Source organism: Hibiscus syriacus, unplaced genomic scaffold (assembly GCF_006381635.1).
Source record: "Hibiscus syriacus cultivar Baekdansim isolate YM2019G1 unplaced genomic scaffold, ASM638163v2 tig00112738_pilon, whole genome shotgun sequence".
NCBI lineage: Eukaryota > Viridiplantae > Streptophyta > Magnoliopsida > Malvales > Malvaceae > Hibiscus > Hibiscus syriacus.
Genome location: NW_024063392.1, coordinates 218,568 through 240,838, shown reverse-complemented (window position 1 = coordinate 240,838; position 22,271 = coordinate 218,568). Strand labels below are relative to the sequence as shown.

At 33.5% G+C, this 22,271-nt stretch overlaps 2 pseudogenes; both read right to left on the bottom strand.

Moving 5' to 3' along the window:
- Positions 1–7,896: 7,896 nt before the first annotated feature.
- LOC120182860 lies at positions 7,897–12,463 on the bottom strand (annotated as a pseudogene).
- On the bottom strand, positions 12,234–13,877 carry LOC120182808 (annotated as a pseudogene).
- Between the last annotated feature and the right edge of the window lie 8,394 nt (positions 13,878–22,271).

The window sequence follows — 22,271 nt, the reverse complement described above, 5'->3', positions numbered from 1 at the left end:
AATCCAGGGTGATTGGTCGGACCGGTCGAAGAGCATCGATGGACCTGTATTTTATCGTCTAGTTTGACTTTAATATGTTAATTATGATTTTATTTCAGAAATTTAATTTAATTCATTTGATTTAAATTAATTTATCTCGTTTAATTTGATAGGTGTAGTTTGATCGTTTAGCTTTTCACTTTTTTTTAATCTAGAAATTTATAGTATTTGTATAAAACTTAATTATATATAAATTTGGATATACAAAAGAAATTATTTTATTTTAAAAAAATTATATATTTGGATTAAAATCCTGATTTGATATATATTAATTTATCTCGAATTTAAGTATTTGTTTACATAAACAAAATTATTAAGAGACTCATTCACTGAAATTAAATATAGGACGTGAATCGATTTGAATTAATTAAAGTGATTTTAAAATCGATAGGATAAAAAAATCCTGATTCGATTAAGATTGTTATGAGTGGGAGCGTGATTATTTGTTCTAAAACTACACGCAACGAAACCGAATGAAAAGAAAAAAAAGGCATCCAAGGCTACATGGTTTGTTGTATATAAAGTATGTTAAAATCTTAAAATTGCATTGCTTTAATATACAATAGAATGTATGGATTTAATTTGGTGTAATCATATGTATGGACTTTAATGCTGATGTAAAGGTCTTGGGTTGGGATTATGCAAAAGGATGAGTTGTGTTGAAGGAGAATTAGGGAGGGAATTTATAAAATTATATAAGAATAATTTATAAACTTTTTAAAGAAATAAAAATAGGTAATTTTTTTCTAAAAATTACTTAAAATATTTAAAAAAACCCAATTTAGCATCCTTTATCGAATATGTACCGAATTAGCACCATTTCTAATAGAATAAGGGGGAGGCGTATTTCTTGCTGATGTGGAGGGAAGGCTTGTTGCAGGGGGTGCACCTTCCATGGGTTTATGCTGATTTGGTGCCATGATAGATGACTCGTTTCAGGGGACATGCCTTTGAAGTTTAATATTGCTTTAGGCTTAGGGTTCAATGGTTTAAGGTTATGGTTTCTATGTTGAAATGGTTTAAGGTTTTTTAGAGTAGAGTGGTTTATGGTTTTTTGTTTAAATAGTTTAGGATTAGATTAAAATTAAAATCTTGATTGTAAGAAATAAACTCTAAACCAAAAATAATAAATCATAAACATTAAATTGAAAGAAGAAGAAAAAAGAAGTTACATCTTGTAAAATAAATAAAATCACATTAATTAAAAGTACAAAAAAATAAAATCACATAAATTGAAATATTAGAAAATACAATTACATACGTAATTGTCAACGACTAAGTAATGATAAAACATATGAACATTTTTTCCTATTGTGGCCTAGGTTTCTGCAATGCCCACATATTTTGTTTTCTTTTTACATCTCTCAAATATCCATATCACAATAAATTCGAGTAGATTTTAGACAACCTGACTCCCTTAATAACATCTGATTTGATATAATTGTAAGTCAAGTCTGAATCTCATTTGAGTCTTTTTCATTACCTATGGAGGAAACTCAAATTCATATATCTTGAATACTTGTGAAAGTTGGTGTACGAGATCAACATAACTAATATAGTCTAAATGAGAATGTGAGCAAGCTGCTATGACATGGGAGCATAGATACTTCAAAGCTTGAAAAAACCCACAATCACACCATATTTCCTGTAGATTAACTCTGAAAGAGTTAGATTTAATCCATTGAATAGGTCGTGGTATTTCTGTGATACGAAATAATTCATGGGTGCTCATGGGCACAAGAAAAATTTGTTACCAACATTTCATTTGATGCTACAACCTTTTTCTGTAGATTTGCTACTAATCTTAGGTGATAAAAATGGTTGTTTTGCATCCAAGTAATAGCTTGTCCCCCGAGCTTGGCAAAAAGCTTACCCAAACAAAAATACATCGTTTTAACCAAAGTAGTTACTAGTAAATGACGCGCCCCCTTTAAGATTGTATTGATAGCCTCAACCAAGTTGGTTGTCATATGTTCATATTTATATTCATCATTGTATGCATTTGTCTATATTTCTTTGTTGATGACTTTGATGCAATTGTATAATTCCTCATTTTTTCCTTGCAACTCTTGAAGCATAAACTCAAACTTTTAAGGTAAGAGTTCGTAACCTAAGCCATATGTACTAGTTAGTTTGGTCTAGAAATTGATAAAAATATAATGATTGAGAAATGAAATTAAAAAAAAGTAACATACCTATGTGTATAATTAATTGGCGTTCATCATTCTTCTTATATTTTCCATGATAGTTTGCAATAATATGTCGATACAGAGATACTATTGGACATGTGGAGGTTTCCACATTGGACCTAATGAGTCCATTGTTGCTTTGATCCTAAATCCTCAGCCTGAAATGATGCAAATTCATTCCCTGGTGACAACATGTAACCGTAGATTTTTCAGGAAAAAGCCCAAGACTATGTATATTCTCCTTCAACAAAGGTAAAAGCAATGGGAAGAATGTTGCAACTACCATATTGGATAACTGCCAATAATAAAATTTGTTTTTATTTTCCATACAAGAATGTACCATCAATTTAGACCATGGGTTTTCAGTATTTCACCACATTAATGCACTATGGGTAAGTTAAAAAAACACAGTAGAATTGACATCGATCTCGAAGCACTCAATCATTCTCGTATGCATGGTGAGTTTCAAACTCAATCATTGTCCCGGGATTTAGTCTTTGCATTACATTAAACCACCTGGGTAGCTCGTTGTAAGATGAAACCCACTCGTCATATAGTTTTATAATAACATTTTGTTTTGTCTTCCATGCTTTTCTATACGAGACGGTGTATCCATATTGAGACTGTATAGAAGAAATCAACACTGCAATAGCTATGTCAGAGCTTGCTTTGACCATGGACATGATGACTTGGCAAATAATGTTAGCGTCCATGTTTGGATGATCCTAGTTGATCCCTCCTGCACAACATGTATGAGGGATATTGTGTCGATGGAATTTCCATGTTGAGGTTGAAGATGTTGGTAGATGAATGTCTTCCCCTTGAACTTGAAGGGATGTTGCCATATGGATTATTCGTGGAGCCACCTCGACAAAGAACGTAAATAATTGAGGATGAATGTCTCCCCATTGAACTTAACAACATACCACGAAGAGGTGTATTTACCATTAATAATGTGAATTCATTACAGATTAATTAAGTTGTGCTATCAACTTGATCAACTTGATGAGCTAACCCATAGTGAGAGCATAATGACATACCACGAACCGCATGAACCTCAATAAATGTGGCATACATTTCTGTAATAGCTTGTGAATTTTTCATATGAGCATTAACCATCATAGCAACATCATCATCATTGAAGAGATTAGATGTTGTATATGTCAATAGAAAAACATTAGTAGAAAATCTGTACTAAAGTGAAGATAGTCTTCAAGTACTTCCAACACGAACTTTTAAGAAATTTTTTATGATTAACTCTTCAAGTGTGATGTTTCTCTTGAATGTTAAGGGGATATAATGATATGATTTGAAAATAACACCCTCTTCAAATTGTGGAATTTTTCCATCATAATAAACAACAGTAGAAATATGACCCATTTTGAGAGTCTAAGAGTTTGAGAATTTGAGAGTTTCATAGAATCAGAGTTTGATAGTTTTAAAGTATGAGTTGTTGAGAATTAAAATGAATATATCATGTTCCCATTCATGATAAGACACTGTAACATGGTAGATATTATATGAAAAAGGTAAAAACGCTTCTTGTGGAACGAGCATTTTCTTTTTGTCAGATTTATTTGCATACTTTAGTCAATTATATACATATATGATTTTTTTAGTCGGGGCATTATTCACATCAACCTCATTTATGTTTGATAGGATGAGACACTATGACATAACAGAGATTATATGAAAAAAGAAAAAACATTTCTTGTGAAACAAACCTTTCTTTTTTGTCAGATTTATCTACGTACTTCAATCAATTATATGTAAATATATCATATTCCCTTTCGGGGAACTAACTATAAATATGAAGGATATCAAGTGGTCCTCACTATTTCATTTCTTATATATCATTTTCGTTCTAATCTATGAAAAACAACTCCCACGTAGTTCAATGGTAGCTAAATACTCATTATCTTATCTTATAAAGGATATATTAACTGAGATTTTACGTAGCGTTGGTGTTAATTCTATTGAGGATTTCCTAAACCTTTGTTTAATTTGCTGGGACTTTTGCTTGTCTTCAAATTATATATTTATATTTGTAAATGTTCGACTTCATAGGTATGCTTTGAAACCTTTGGATCGTTCTGAATGGTTTCTCTTACGAAAGGCTTATATTTCAAAAAAAAATCCAGATGCATTGTTTAGAGAAGGTACAATTGAGTGTTTTCCAAGTAATGTACCAATGTTGAAGTTGGTTGTCATATTTTGAAGCAAGCCTATAATGAGTGTCATTGAAGTAACTTACGCGTTAGGTATACAATTGTTTCACATAAAAGGGCGGTTGCAAGAAGGGTATCAAATGTTATACATTCTTCTCCCAATGCATATTGATGAAGCAAAAAGAGCTTATGTATTGTAGAAGCATCACTAACTCCACTATCCCTCAAATTATATAAGTTTTGTTCATTGAAAGGATTATAGAAATATATTGATCATATGATGACATGTTTAAAGATTGTTTTTTATTGTTTCTAGAATCGTGAAAGTATTATTGTAATAGATTTTGTTCTTAGTGGGATTAATTAAATTAAAGATGGGATTGTAATACATTTAACCATAAACATTACATTAAATCCTAAACCATAACAATTACAGTTAGGACATAAAAACAACAAATCATAAACAATACATTAAAGACATAAAAACAATAAACCTAACACAATACATTAAGGACATAAGCCTTCCATTATTCTTTATGATGCTTTAATTCTTGTAATCAGTATACTTGTCAAAAATAATATTTAGTTCTTCAATTCTCTATGATTTTTCTTGTTGTAGTTCATGTACAAATTGAAACCATGCGTCCGAGTCTCCATTGTCTACCTATGTTTCTTCATCATTTTTCTTACTTAAGTGGGATGCTCAAGCTGGAAGCCACATCCTCCACCATACGAGCAAAGTCGAGATCAATAAACTCTACAAAACTAATCAACATTAGATATAGAATGATAGTAGTATGTCTCAATCATATCAAAAAGATCGATATCATCGCGTAGATGAAACCTCGTGCATGCATGATAGTGACAATTTATAATATAATAAAGAAATTCTATTGCTTCCAAATTGAACATTTATTTCTATTTTTAACTTCAACTCGTTGAGTTAAAATCATTTAAAAGACATGCTTAAAGATTTGCAATCATAATAAAAAGTTACAGGAATAGTTGTCATCTTAGCAAAAACTCAAGCTTTGGAAGTGAAAGACTCAAAAAAATTATGTATTTTTGCTTTAAGTGAGTAAAATAGTTTTAACCTCACACATATTTATAGGCCCTAACGATTAAGATTTTAATTTTAATATAATCCTAAACAATTTAAACAAAAAAAAAACCTAAACCACTTTACTCTAAAAACCATAAATCATTTTAACATAAAAATCATAACCATTTTAACCTAAAAAACCCAAATCATTTAACCCTAACCCTAAATCAATATTAAAAGACGTGTGCCCCGAAACGCGCCTTCAAAAGCGTGTCCCTTGAAACGAGTCTTCCACTGTGGCACCAAATCAGGATAAACCCATGGAAGGCGTGTCCCCTACAACGTGCCTTCCCTCAACATTAGCAAGGCACGTTTTGTGAAACACACCTCCCCTTATTCTGTCAGAAGGGTGCTAGTTCGGTACATATTTGATAAATGGTGTTGAAATTGTGTTTTTTAATATTTTGGGTGAGTTTTAGATAAAATTTTTATAAAAATATATTATTTTAATAAAAATTTTAAAAAATATATTAAAAATATATTAAAAAAATTTAAATTAAAAGAAATCATTCTCTCCTATTCCTCATTCTATCCTTGGTTGAGGTATTAGGAGGAGTGACAATGATAATCTCTTTATGGCTACCAACAAAATTCTTCTACCTCATTTTTGGTATCTCTTTTGGAGGAATTTGGTGTTCCTCCAATAATACATCGACACCAAAACTAAATATTAAATCCTTTAATATAATTTTATCGTTAGTAAGGGGTTGTTTGTTTACTTCAGAATGATTAAGTGCTGAATGATTCAGAGGCTCTGGATGAATTAGCTCTGAATATGACATGATGTTTGTTTACTGGCTCTGAATCATTCAGAATGTACTTATGTACTGAATCAGTCAGCACTGTTTTGTTGAATCAGTCAGCATTGAATCTTTCAGAGGTGCGAAACAAACGCGTTGAATGTTGAACGGTACAACATTCAGCGCTGAATGGTTCCATTAAGAGATAAACAAACAACCCCTAAATCCATTTCATCATCATCAAACCTTTCCTTCTTTTTGACCTTCTCTTTTTCGGTCTCGACGACCAATGCAACATTACCTCTATAATGTAAGTGTAGCAACAACAGTAATACCGCCTCTAAAGGAACTGAATCCACAATGGCAAAACTATTAAAGGACTCACAATTTTTTTTAAAATAATATATATATATATATATATAATAAATTAAATTCGGTTATTTCAAAACACATGTACACAATTTTAGAATTTAAAAACTAGCTGAATATAATTTATTAAAAACAATTAACATTCATTTTTCTATTATTATTTTATTTTTAAATAAATGAAAATTTATTTTCTTTTCTCATCTCTAATCAAGATACAAAAAAAAATTGTATTTTTTCTTGTGTGGTTGTTCATCTTTTTTGAGTTAGGAGTTCAATCAAATTATTAAGTGTTCTACTTTTAATTTCATTTCAATTGAAGGTTATTTTTTCAAATATTTTTCAATTTGATTTATATTTATGATTTTATTTCAAACATCTATATTTATTATGTTTGTTCATGAATTTTTATCTCCATAATAAAAATTTAGTCATAATTCTATAAAACATTATTGTCGGTTTATTTTATTTCCTTAATTTTTTCTATAAACAAATGAATTTTAAAGATTTATAATTTTTTATTAATATGATATTTTGATATATAATTTACATTGATAAAAATACACTAAAATATTTTTTATTAATATATATATTTAAAATATCAACTCAAAAAAGAATGTAGAGTTCCTAGCATAGAGTTGCCATAAGAGCTTCCAAATTTGCTTCTTTAACTATCATATTTCTGGGAATTTTTTGTTAAAATTTATTGATTTTGTAAGTCCTCTTAAGAAAAATGATACTTTTTTATGAATAAATTCACTAAGCTAATCATATCTGGAAGGAAGATAAATCTTCACCTCTTGAATCAGCGACTGATGCAGGGGACTGATTTCCAGTTTTTGAAATGAGAATCAAATTGAGAAAGCTTTTTCCAAATCAATATTTGTATATTTAAAACATATTATGAACATAAATAAATGTAAACCTGACTCTTTTTGGGAAACAAAAAAGGGCTAAATTCATGAAAAGTGCCAATTATTACCACAACTTTTGTTTGTATTTTAGAGTTACAAGGATTTTACAGTTTTCTTGTACATGATTTATGTAAGTTTCTACATTGATGCCCTTTTTAATGGACAATGAGTAAAAAAAAAACTCAAAAAAGGGTGAAAGTAAAACCCAACAAGTCATATTTCTTATTCTAATTGCTTTGGAGACTTGCATTGCCTGGTTATGGACAGTGGACCTTTCCAAATTGCCACTCCCAGCAACAGCTTCAAAAGCGATGAACACTCGTGTCCTAGTCTCTCTTTCCCGACTAAACCGGGTTGAGGATGTTACAGTATGTGATGACGACGTAAGCGTTCATCAATCCCCCGAGCATCGACAGCTTTTGATATTCGACAACACGCTGTCAAATATAAGCGAGACTTCATTTTGATACGGCGGGAATGGTATCGTAGGATGTTTGAAAGTGGAGACCGTCACCTATGTGTCTCGTTGTGGGGCATATCCAGCAGAAGATATTTGGACCCAATACCTGAAACAACAAGACGGAAAACAGATGAAATTAGTGTTGAATGCACCAAGTTCACGACGTTCAATCTAGTCTCGGTCAGCTGGAGTACTAAAATTCTGCATATCAAGGCCACTTAAGATATACAGGATTGGGGATATATGAACACTCAGTGGCTACAATCTAAAGCTAACAACAAGAAAATGAGGCCTTCTCCGATCCGACAAGATAACAGTTCCGTTACTGGTGATTACCGACAATAGATTTTCATAGGTCCCGAGATCGTATGGATGCTGGTACACTGTTCCTCCTTTCTCTGCAAGGCACAGAGTTCTCACCCCTTCATGATACTGCTGAATTTCGAACAAAAACAAAAAGGAAATGTTTAGCAATTCAAGATCAGAATTGAAAATTAACAACATACGGCACATGTAACACTCTCATTACCTCAATTGTGGTCTTGTTTTGCAAAATGAGGTAGATATGCCAACCCAGCAAAACGCTTAAGGCCACACTGAATGGGAGCAGAAACAGTCCAGAAACAACCTGAAAATGCAAGTCATGAGCATAGCACTAATATGGTGAGTTCTAGCTCTATAGGGTCGATAATCATCGACATTACATATACGATTCTGAAAGAATCTCTCTGCTGCTCATTGATTCGGGAATCGATGTTAAGGCTACCGACAAGTAAAACCTGACAATTAAGAGAATAGAAATGATCAAACGGTTTCAAGAACTCGGTGAAAATAGATATGTTATTGTGATAGGACATACCAGAGAATAGAAGCAAGCAATTACGGCATACACAACGAAGACAAAGAAGGCCTTGTAATTGGCATGACCGACGCAATTATTAATCCAAACGCAATGGTGATCCTTATAATCAAGAAGAGAACTTTAGCACATTATCGAGGACATTCGAGTACATGCATGAATAATGATAATAACAATATAGATTGCACGTACCATTCTCAGAATGCAGCTCTTGCAAATACGGCAGTGGTGTGCACGAGGAGGCTTAAAATGAGAACACTTTTGGCAATATCTCAAGTCCCCTCCCTATGGAACATTTTAAACAAATGATTTTAACTCCAAAACACAAGTCTGTTGAAGACAATTCATTGACTACATTCATAAGTTAGATCAAACATGAGCCACAAAGACATATGCTTAGAAGTTAGCCGTTAAACAAACAACAAAATTGAAACGGTGACACACGATGGAAATACTTCCCCTGATTATGCCAATAGATCGATGTATCAGTAGTTACAGAGTCCTCGATGAAAGCGAGTGTCATCCTAACCAGAACGATGTATGCGGCTAGCGTCAAATAGCAGATACTAAGATCAGTATAGAAACCAACCATGGTGATGCTATAATGAGTCAGAACCCTGAATGCAGGAGCAACTCAGGGGCAATAATTTATTGTGGTTTCTTCCCCAAACTCAAGAAGTAATTATGTTTTCAGTACCATAAATACAAGTTGAAAGCTTAGAGACGATGTTATTGGGAAGGAGAGTCACAAACCCTAGTTATATCTAAAAACGGACATGTTTGATAAATAGTAGCAATACTTTTGAGAATGTATTTGCTCATCTCCTTTTGGCATCTTTGCAGAACAGGAGGATTGGCCTCCTGTGAGGGTTCTATTTCTATACCAGATGTTGTTGGGCAATGGTTACTCGGATTTTCAAAGGGTATTCTTAAAACAAATACTAGTTTGGTAAGACTTGCCATTCAGCCAGACAATTACATATATGCCCCCCATCCATCTTCCTCAAAGGTTTTTTTTTCTTTTGCATGCAATAACCCCAATATTGTTTTCTATTATTTCTAGCAAATTCAATGGCAAACATTAACCATTTTCATAAAAAAAAAAAACTTATTTAGAGGAAAAAGAAAATCACGGACGGGAAACATAGCAACCTTACCAGACAAAGGAAAACATTGGATTTTATGACCCTACCTTGCGTTTGATCTCATGGATAGAAACTTTGGAATCTTCGATGTCGGGCATGTAAGCAGAAGGAACCCAACCGGGATCCGCCAAGATGGCAACGGCGTAATTGAACACACACATGACGGAAATACCAGTATAAACGGGGCGTTAATCATACCGGGGAGGTCATTAGACCGAACCAGCGGTGAATGAAAATGAAGACCGTACAAAAGTAAACAAAAGTGATGACAGAAACAACAACAGTACGGGGAAGGAAAAGCTGAAGCCCGGCCTCATGATTTAGCTGTTTACTATAAATGTTCGGACAAGTTGAGGATGCACCGCCGTGAAAAACGTCAGCGTTTCCGGTGCTGCTGATATCAATGTGATCTCTTTTTTTTTTAAAAAAAAACAAAACAAAAAGTTACGTTTTGCGGAGAAATGTTTTCCTCTTCGAAGGAATTCTGCGGAGAAATGTTTAAGCTTTGATTTGGAGGTTGGTCTCTGTTGGGAAAAGACTGTTATATTATCATTTTGGCTTAATATAACTTTTTCAACTTGATACTTCAAATATTTTTGGAACCACTTTAACAGCTACACTTGACATTTGTTCTCAATATGGAACCTATGCTTGATGCCATTTATTTATTTTTTTCTACTTTGATATCTCAACTTAACAATTGTTCTCAAATTATTACAATTTAATATTAACTTGGTATTTATTTATAATTGTTTAGATATTAAATTGTAAATAAATACCACTTTTGTGTCTAATTTGGGCAATTATTCTCATTTAATGTTAGCCTGTCGAAAGTAAATGACGTTAATCATAGATACCACTTTGAGAATGATTGCCAAGATTAGACACCCAAGTGGTTAAAAATGGTTTGGATACTAAGTTGAGAAACATTATCAAGCTCAGGGGTCAATTAGCATATTAAACCTATAATTTTATATAGCTAGGATTCTTGATGGTTCAATGCCGTTAACTTTTTTTCTTTTTCTCCAATGCCCCGATTGTTTCCTGTTATTTTCAGATTGACCTTACCATAAATTTGGCATTTTATTCATTTGGTTGATTCGATCCCTCCGTATAAATTGACTCTAACCCCCAAACCACAGAACTTCTGAACCGGCCGGCCACATACGACAATATAAAGAAAATCGTCAGTTAATTGAAGGTATAGAAATGGAGCTAAGTTTAATGCCTGATTTATTCAGTTTATTTGGTTTATACAATTTATTATGTAAGAAAATTGAGTTGGTGTTTGTTACTTCAATCCATCTTACTTTGGGATAATCATTTTATGAATATTTGATGATAACTTCTGTAATAAAGCCTACATTTCCTTTTACAAGTCATGCAGACCAGCAGTGGCTAAGCTAGTAGACAATAACATCCGGTTCACAATAAATCAAACAATCCATGGCTCAAAATTGGACCTCCACATCACAAGCCGCAATCCAATTACATAGCTTGGCAACAATATCACAAGAACAGTGTATCAACCAGACCACACCAATTACAACGTACGTCATAATAAGAGACTTTAACCAGCCTTCCAAATCAAGAATAATACCATGAAAGAACATAGAAAATGTTACCTCAATAGCTTGCAAAGAATGAAGATGATACAAAAACATCAGGACAACTGTAACTAAAAAGTGCTGGAAATGCAATAGTTTCAGTATGTACACTCCATAAAACATCCCACACCATGTTCTGTTTTGAGTTTAGTATATCTGCTTTCTAAGATTTTGTGCACTGCTGAAGTTCTTGATTGCCTTTCTCCTACATAAACTTTATAACATAATGCATCACTGGCATACTGATTTTTACCCTTTCAAACTCACATTTACTGAAGAAGTCAATGTCTGATTGGGAAAAAAATCTTGCACCACAAGAACAGAGTGTTATGAAGGGAGGGGGGGGGGGCTAAAAACCAACTTCTAAGGCAGAGTGTTCTTCAAGATACCAATTAATTTTCACTAATTAAAGCATTCATGTCGAAAGAATGTAACAAGGGAAAACAACTGACAGTAGGAAACCCTCATTGTATCAGTGAGACTGATAACAATTTGACAGGGTATTGAATGGAAAATTAAAATTATAGAATCCATCACATGGTAAGGTAATTCAAGCAAAAACTCAAAAACAACGAAGCATACCAGTTGCTGCAAGCAGATTGGCTTCCAGTCAAGTAAAACCGAATATAAACAATATCAACAACATGATCATTTGTATTAAGGACTGCAAATAAACAACAAGATTCCTGATAGAAAATTACATATAAGAAAGAAGTCAGGGCATGAATTATCATGGCAGTTTACTAATTTAACAAATTTAGGCCTAACATCAATTTATATGGGAGGAGGATGGTACCTCAGCAACCACTAAAAGGTCATACAAACCAAAAAAGCTTCTTCTACTTCTCCCTCTTGGATGAACATACCAATTCATAAAAGCCTCTTTCTCTTTCAACAGAATCTAAGCTCGAGTAGTTCTTCGTTCCTTCCCCGAACGTGTTGTTATTTACATTGAGTAAAATAATACAATCTACAAACATTCCCTCCCTTGATTAAAATTGCAACATTATAGTATCAGATAAAAGGAAAACAGGTTAACTTTAAAATGTCGAAAGAATCCATTCCACAAACATTCAATCCTCGAAATCCCAATTGCTATCTCTACGAGATGATCTACCAAACACTGAACTTGTTCTACTTCTCCTAGTAAACCCCGAATCTGAACCTGAACGAGATGAGGAGCTCCTAAGCCTACCCAAAAACGAAGCAAAACTCCGAAAAACTTGCCCCAATCCTCCACTTTCTTGTGACCTTCTCCCACTTGGCGCCCATGAAACCCTTCTAGGAGCACCTGCTGTATTATTAAACCCACCATCCATCTCAGTGAAAACAACTGGAAATTCCCTCTCCGCAGCTCTCCCCCACCTGGAAGCCTCCCCACTGCGAACCCACCTCCCGGTAACCTCCATATTGTTAATCCCACGGCTTCTTCATCTCTAACTGTTTCGCTTTCCCCTAAGTTGTTTCCGTTATTTTCCCTTGGCAACTCGTGGCGGCAAACTGGACATGAGTTTCGAATTGAAAGCCAGGGTAAAATGCAATCCGAATGGTAAATATGCTTGCAAGGCATTTCCCGAGCTTCACAATCTAGTTCGAACGGCTCTTTACAAACTGCACAGTGAGATTCCGTGCTTACATGTCCGCCAGTGATCTTAATCACCGACATTGATTAGCCGCTTTGGAAGCCGGTGGTTGCTCGAAACGGCCAACTTCGTTTACTTCTAATTGAGATAACTGATCAAGAAGCCGGTCAAAACCCGAACCCATTAAGAACTCATACATGCTAGCAGGTAAGGGGCGAAGACCGGAACCTGATTCATCATCGTAATAAAGCTCAAAATTAGTATTCCCTCTTTCGGGAACTAAACCTTCGGATTCGGAGGTAGGTCCACGGAGAAGGACGACGGGATTGAAAGGGGACCGATCTCCAGCATTTCGTCGAGCTCGTCGGAAATGAGGAGTGGCGGTGGGGCTGGGGCTGGGGCTGAGGACTGAGTTAGTCGTCTCGGAGTACATAGCGGCGGCGGGGAAACGGTGGTGAATGGGAGAACGAGAGGGCGTTTCGAATTCTTCGATGAATCCGCTGCCGCAGTCGGGGCAATGGATCGAATCTTGGGGGGATCGGACCCGGATCCGGATGAAGCGGTTGCACCTGTAGCACCAATAGGGTGATCTTATCGACTCCATCGAAAAGAATTAACCCCAGAAGATTTGGAGAAATCAAAACTTTGAGATACCGGAGAAAATTTAAAACCCTAGAATTTGAGAGAGAGAGCTTAAAAAGGAAAAGAAAGAGGGGGAGGAAAGTGGGAGATATAATAAAGAAAAAATTGTTTCAGACCAAAAATGCCTAATTGAAAAAATATATTATTTTAATTATCTTTAAATATATAAAAAATAATTATATTATTATATCAAACTAACATTTTTATCTTAAATTCAAACTCAACCTAACTGGATTATATCTTATTTTTTTCTTTCTTTTATTTAATTGGATACTTGAATCAAAAAAACCAATGTTTTTAAAATCGATCGGACCTTAAACCAGTGAAGGTACTGGTTCACTGGTTTAACCGTGATTAAACTGGGGTTGAATCAGTTTATATAAAATAATTTTTTTTTTTAATTTTACATAATATTCAAAGCAATATTAATATATATATATAACACTCTTTTTAAGTTCACAATATTAAAAGATATAAAAATATCACAAGTCATAACATATATAAGTTAAATATCATAATATCAAGTGAAACAAAATGATTCAAATCAATTACAACATAATATTTAAGGTCAATACCTAATGAAATTCATCAACAACTAAATAAAAAAATACATAATTGATACAAGTATCAATTATCATAATATTAATTGAAATTGATTCCCTCAAATTCCAAAATATTGGGAAAAGCTTATTCATTAGTTGAACTACCACCGCCATCACCATTTTGAACTTGAAACTCCATAGCATCACTTTGAACTTGAAAGTCCACAGCATCAAGATCTTCATCACCTAACAATATGATAAATAAATACAAAGTTAAATTTAAATTCTCAAACAATACTTAACAATTAAAAGTAAAAGTGTAAAACATATTAATTAATAAATATAATTATATAATTAAAGTGGAAAAGAGATAGGGTTCACCGCTTGCAAACGTTCGTGAAAATAGCTTAACTCAGATGCAAAGTTAGAAAATAAATTTGGGGTTGAAAAAATCATAACAAACGATGTCGTTTGGTTTATTTAAAAAAAAATAGAACCGTGTGAACCACTTAAACCACTAGTTCACACAGATTCCCAATCGATTCTATCGATTCTTTAGCAGTTCATTGCAAAACTGGTTTTGGAGGTTGATCGAACCGAAATCGGACATGTAATCGATTCTCGATTCAACTGGTCGAACCGACTGGTCCGGTCCAATTTTGATAACATTGAATAAAACACATAAGTGTATCTTTTGATTGATCTTCATCAATATTGTTTTTGACATAACAATCAATGCATTAAAGTTAATGTAGTAGATGAGTTAGATTTTTTCTTTGATAATTTATTTAATTTTTTTTATAAATTTAAGTGTTTATTTAATTCTCAAGCAAAAAAATATATATATAAAGACATACAGAACATTAAAAAAAATAAAAACTATTAAATATAAAATAAATAAAAATCATAAATAAAAAATTCGAAAATTATTTAAAATTAAATAGTTGAAAATTCATTAAAATAGTACACGTTAAAATATCCAAGAAAATATAAAATATTTTAAAAATGTAAAAAATATAATTTAAAATATTAACTTCTTTATTAGATAATTCTATGCTTTACAACACAACATACCGAAACATACCATTAGATAAATTATTTTTATTACGTAAATATTAAAAGAATAAATTATATATTTAGCACCTAGACTATCATTTTTATTTTGTTTTAGTACCTAAATTTTATTTTTTTAAACCATTAACAATAATAACAAAATCTGTAACGTATTTCCTTAGCCGTATATTAAGGTTGTCGTACGATACAACTTTTCAAGTTTATTAATCTTCATTAAAGCACAAATTAATGTGGTATTTCACTTGTGAAAGAACCAACCAATCGAGTATACTATTACTATCCCAGAAAAAGAAAGAAAAATACCTAATCAATAATTATGAAAAACCAACACCTTCATTGGTTTCATCATAACCAAAAACAACCATCACCATGCCTCTCCCGCCGATTCTCGTGCCTATATATATAACTCAACCCTACCAAAACTTCCACGATCGCAGCCTCCGTTTTCTCCTCCAACGCCTCTTTCCACCCTGGTGCCAAACCTTGTCCCCCGTCGCTCTCCTCGCTCCATTGCCCTTTCAGCTTTCTTCTTGAAGATACTAAATTTTTTACCCATTTTATTATTATTATAATTATTATCATAATTATTATTATTATTATTATATATATATTATTATTATTATTAAAAAAAATATAATAATAATAATAATTACAAACAGGCCCAGATTGGACCGGCCCAATTACAAATGGCCCATAAAAACCCTAACAGATTAGGGTTTCCCTCTTCCCCACCGCCTCAGCTTGCTACCGTTGGATCTGGCAAGATCCAACGGTCCAGAGATACCCAACAAGGAAACCCTAGGGTATCATAACCCTAGGGACACGTCCCAGCTGCCAGTGCCACGTCGCGACGCCACCCCTTGCTGAAGAATCCAGAAGCTTTGCTGCTTCACACCAGCCGCACACGTCTCCCCAAATGGTGAGTCACCACTGGAAGTCCGGTGACTCACTAAAGAACCCCTTTTGGGACTGGTCCGAAGCTATCATCGGTGGTGGCTATAAAAGCCACTGAGCCCCTGCCAAGAAAAAAAAAAGAGGAAGAACCGAGAAATAGAAGACAGACCGAGAGAGACAGAAACAGAGAGCAAAGATACAAAACAAAGAACAACAACCCACAACCGGCAGTAAACCAAAACAGAAACGAAAAGAAAGGAAAGAAGCTTACCGAGGAAGCCACCGGACCTCTCAAACGTCACCAAACCTTCGGAAACCGAAGGTATTTCTTTAGATTGCTCCAATCGGGAGCTATTTAGGAGAAAAAAGCACCGGAACCGTCCTTAGGACGGTCCGATCTACATAGTTATGAAAAATAAAATTTTCCGGCCACCGGATGCGGGGCCGGCGGTGAGGGTCACGGCGGCAGACGGCTGCCGTCGGTGACCGACTTCCCTCCGATGAGGGAAGCTAGAGAGGGAGAGCGTTTATTCTCTCTTAGTTAGAGAGAGAAATAAAAAAAAAGAAATGAAATATGGCCCAAAGGGCCAGCTGAATTCGGCTTAAATAGCCCTTCCCAAACGACGCCGTTTAGGGGAGGGGGTATCCGTAATTTCCTTTTGGCTAAACCCTTTCCGCAACCATCTTAATTTTGTAACTTCCATTTTAGTCACTAAATCGAGTTTATAATCCTTTTAATTCGTTCTTTAATTTCAATTTTTATTATTTTAGTCCTTTATATTAAAATAATATATATGGTAATATCATATTTAATCCCTTAATTTTAATAATTAATATTTTAATCCCGAGTTTATATTTTTAATTTATTTTATATGATATTCGAATTTTAGATAAGTTTTATTTTCACTAAATTAATAAAATAAGAAAATAGCATGTTTAATCCCTATAATTTTGATTAATCATGAATTAGTTTTTTAATTTTACTATAATTTAGTCACTAATTTTAAATGTTTTCATTATTTTTGCTTTTAAATATATCGTTCTAATTGTATTTTTATTAATTTTACTTGTTTATATATTTAAATATTTTTTATTATTATTATGTAGTCAAATATATATAATAATATAATTTATATTTTTTTCAATAAATTATTTTAATATTTATTTTTCAATATCGAAGAAAAGGGCAATCTTAATACAACTGGATGTCCTATTCTGGTATTTTAAAATTAAATATTATAAAAAATTATTATTTAATTTTATTTAAATTAATATTTATTAATATCAAAGAAAAGAGCTGTCTTAAGGCACCTAGAAGTCCTTTTCTGATATTTTTAAATAAAAATATTTTTATATAATTTTGAAATAATAGGATTATAATTAAATATTTGATTTTTTAAATTTTAATATAGAGACAATTTATAATTAAAAAGTACCAATTTTGGGCGTTGTAGGGGTGCTAATCCTTCCCTAAACGTAACCACCACGAATCCCTTTTATTATTAAAAAGAACGAATTTTTGGTTATAAACGCAGATCATTCATTTTTTAATTGATGTTTCTTAAACTCTTTTAAAAAATAATTTTAGGTATTCGACCTACCTGACCCAAAAGGCCGATGGCGACTCCCAATTATTTTCAAAACCATTTATTCACATCAATTTTGCCGCCAAATAAATATTTCGTGCCCGGACGAAAACCGGTTACGACAGCTTGGCGACTCCGCTGGGGATCGGTCAAACTTTTAAAATCAATTATAATTGTCTCTATAATTAAAATTTATATATTTAATTTATATTTTTTTCTTTCAAATTTTTATATATTATTATTTTCATAGTATGTATATATTTTCCTATTAATATTTTTTATTTACAAGTATTTTATTTCATTATTTATTTTTCTGTCAGAGGTTTGAACATTTCTCCTCACACACAACACTTGCATTACATAACATAAAGCTCTATAATTGAGTTGTCCCTTTTAAGTGGGAGTGAAAGCGACGTCTTCGTGAGAATTTATTCTCCGTGTCAGACCTAGCAAGTAACTTTCGGGTTCATATGCTCTATGTCTTCGTGAGAATTTATTCTCCGTGTCAGACATAGAGAAATGTATCCCCTCGAATTGAACTCGATCCACTTTAGTCTGTGAGGACTAGGATTGAGGGTTATCAACCCAAGGGGGCAATAACAAGGACAATTCGGGTACCTTTATTCTTAGATCTGAAACCTTGCATATAATAAACCCTAAAAACTCTTCCAATCTGAAGTCATGCCGAAATTTTGTCCAAATAGGTGTACACACAGAGAAATGAATTCTAACTTTCCTGTTAATTTATTTATTTTCTTTACTGATTAAATTACATGTAATTTAAATTATTTAAATTATGAAAAAGCATGTTAGGTATATTATTGTTAAATTCTATATTATAAACTAATTCATTTCTTTTTGTGTGTTCTTTATTTTTTTTTATTTGCATAGCATCATACAGGATAAAAGGAATTGATCCTCGTGTTAATTGTCTCATTGGAAAGCCTTCATCCATGGATAAAAAGTGTTCAAATCAATAATTCTAAACTCAGAAGTAACAGTGGGCTGAGGACTTACAAAGACAAGGAGGAGACAGTCTGCAAGATGATTATGTATCGGACTTGGCCAATTATGCTTCAGTTTCGCTAAAAAGAAATGACATGCAAGATTTGCGAAGCATTTGGGAAAGTTGGGACCAAACAAAAAGTTGCAGTTTTATCAGACTTATGGAGACATCCCATATTTGCTCTATGTCGAAGTTGATGATGACTTACTTCGAGCCCTAATTCAATTCTGGAATCCATGGTACAATTGCTTCACTCTCAATAAGGAGGACTTGGTCCCTACTATTGAAGAGTACACAACTTTGCTACATATAGAAGGGGCTTTAGAGAATCGAATCTATTCAAAGTCAATTAAAACTCAACCCTTTCGAGTTAAATTAGCAAAGATTGCCGGAGTACGAGAAGAATGGGTGGCATCCCGTACAAAACAAAAAGGCGAAAGCGAAGGCATTGCTTGGACCAACATTAAAGAACTTATTCAGAGTCATCCAGACACTAAAGTACGATTCGATCTATTTGCTCTGAGTATGTATGGTATGGTCATCTTCCCAAAAGTATTGGGATATGTTGAAGCTGCAGTGGTAGATTTGTTTGAACAACTACCGAAAAAGATTAATCATGCTTCTGCAATTCTAGCAAGACCTTCAGATCGTTAAATGCTTGTAGAAAGCTAGGAGGTGGACGATTCTCAGGGTGTACCCAGTTATATGTTTGGATCCGTAGTCATTTTTGGAGGACAGAAAAGGTTTCATACCGACGCTTTAATACGGATTACTCACCATTAAAAGAATTTCTGGAGCAAGAATGGCCGAAAGAAATTAAGAAAGATATGTGGATTAATGCCTTTCGAAATCTGCAAAGCAATGAAGTTGTTTGGCGAGCCCCATGGCAAATCCAATGGGAATTCTTTTACAAATGTGGTGATTACAATTGGATAATGTTGCTCGGATTATGGGGAGGAATTGGATATGCACCACTTCTGGTCATAAGACAGTATGAAGGTCGTCAATTTGTACCTGTCACCGCTGGATTACATTCATCTGAGTTCGCATTCCACAATAAAAATTATAAAAGAAATATCATGGAAGCCGTTATAGCTTGGAAAACAACTTTTGTATCCGAGCTAAAGCAGCAAAGAATGCTAACTCCTGATTATGAGGAATGGAGATATGTCAGGAAAAATGAAAATATTCCTCTACCAGATCAAAATGAGGATATCTCTATGGAAGATCGCATTAAGTGGTTCCATCAAATTGAAATCCTGAGAGCTGAGTTTGAAGCAGAAAGAGAGGCTGGTCAAGAGAATTTGAGCAATGAACGATATAAAGCTATGTTGGATTGATATTGACTTTCATTCATCACATGTGCAATGTTGAGAGAAAACAAAGAAAAAGTTGAGGGTGAATTTAGAGCATTAAAGAAAAATTACCAAGAGTTATATAAATCTCGGAAAGCATCAGGACCAAGCCAATCAACGGTACAGATGACCAGAGAATTGAACATCGAGAAAAGTCGAGTTGAAGATCTGAAAGAATAGCCGTCTACTCAAAAGCCTTGAGAAAGGAAAGCAAAAAATGGAAGATTTTGAGGTCGACAGAAGAGAGCGAATTATAAAACACAAGGCTGAACACCGTGAGATCATGAATGAAATGCAAAGAGAAAGGGATCGAGCCAAAGATTTAAAGATGAAGAATGACATCTTTGATAAATTTGAAGGTGAGAAAAATATCATGTTCAAGGGTTTTTGAATCTGAAATGAACCAGCTGATTGCTGAACTTGAAGTCAGGGGCCAAAAGATTGAAGAGTTCAATATTGAAAAAGAAAATGGGAGTTGGAAAGAAAGAATTTCAACCAAAATTGAGGTAGAGCAAGAAGTGCTAGCAATTGGATGCAAAGATACAGAAACAAGAATGTTCAAATCCAAGATTAATCAAAGAACGCAAGAAGCACGAACAAAACTTGAAAGATCTGGATCAGTCTAGAAACAAAAACTCAGAGTTTAATGCTTACATTTTGCAACTTGAAGAGTCATTATTTCAAGAAAAGGTTCGTCTAGGACCTAATGATCTCAAAGAAATTAATGAGGAAAGTGCTTCACTGCGAAGACGCATTAGAGATCTTGAAAAAATTCTGCACAATTGTCAAGTCAGAATCACTAAATTAGAGCAAACTCTGGAAGGAACTAATGAACAATGGCAAAATTCAAATGATTTTTATGTTGAAAGAAGTGAAGAAAGAAGTAATATGGTGTTCTAGGCCATGGTACAAATGAGCGAAGTTGCTAGATATGTTGGGGAACTAGCTGTTGAAGCTAAAATAATTGAGCATCACGTTGATCCAGTTTCTAAGTTTGGAAAGAAGGTGTCATAGTTAATGAAAGAAATTATAGAGCTTAATAGGAAAGCTACGCCTTATCTGTAGTTATGAAATATTATAAAGAACTTTTGTATGCCGATGAAAGTTGTTCTATGACAGTTAATTTTTTGGGATCAATACCTTTTTGCATACATGCATTTTGCATACATTCATTATTCATTTCATGATTTTCTTTATGGATATTTATTAAGATAAAATTCATTAATTAAAATTTGGAAAAAAATAATATCAAAAGATTTTTCAATCGCAGTTATTCTGGCCAAAAGAGAATACATCACTACGGTAGACAGCTACTAAGAGAATTATGGAGGATAAAATACAACGTATTGAGGAACATCATAATAAGAACAAGCAGAAATGAGAATGAAGCTGGAGAAAATTGAAGCCAGTATTGCAAATTCACAAGACAGCATGATGCAGAAAATAGAAGACATGTTTAAAAGGCAAGCTATCATTGGAAAAATGCATGAAAATCCTGTATCTTTCGACCAAGAACCTATGTATCCTCTAGGTTTTCCACCAGAACCAATTTATCACTCTGGTACTACACCTATACATCAATGCTCGCACATCAGCATTTCAAGAAGCCAAACCACATGAAAATCAACAAGTGATCCTGCATCTTCAAGCAAAAATCCACTTATCAGATGTGAAAATAGGGGATTTTAATACTGAGCATTTAATCCCAGATTTGAATGAGCTGAATGAGAAAGAAAAAGTAAATGAAGAATTGACCAGACAGATCAAGAGCTTAGAAGAACGAAATCCGTGGAAATACTGAATCATTCTATGGGTTTGACGCTAGTGAGTTGAGTTTGGTTCCAGACTTAATCCTCCCCATCAAGTTCAAAGCTCCCGAATTTGATAATATGACGGTACCACATGCCCTTCATCCCACATTACTATGTTTGTCGCAGAATGACAGGATATGTGAAAGACGAGAATTGTTAATTCACTGCTTTCAAGATAGTTTGACAGAC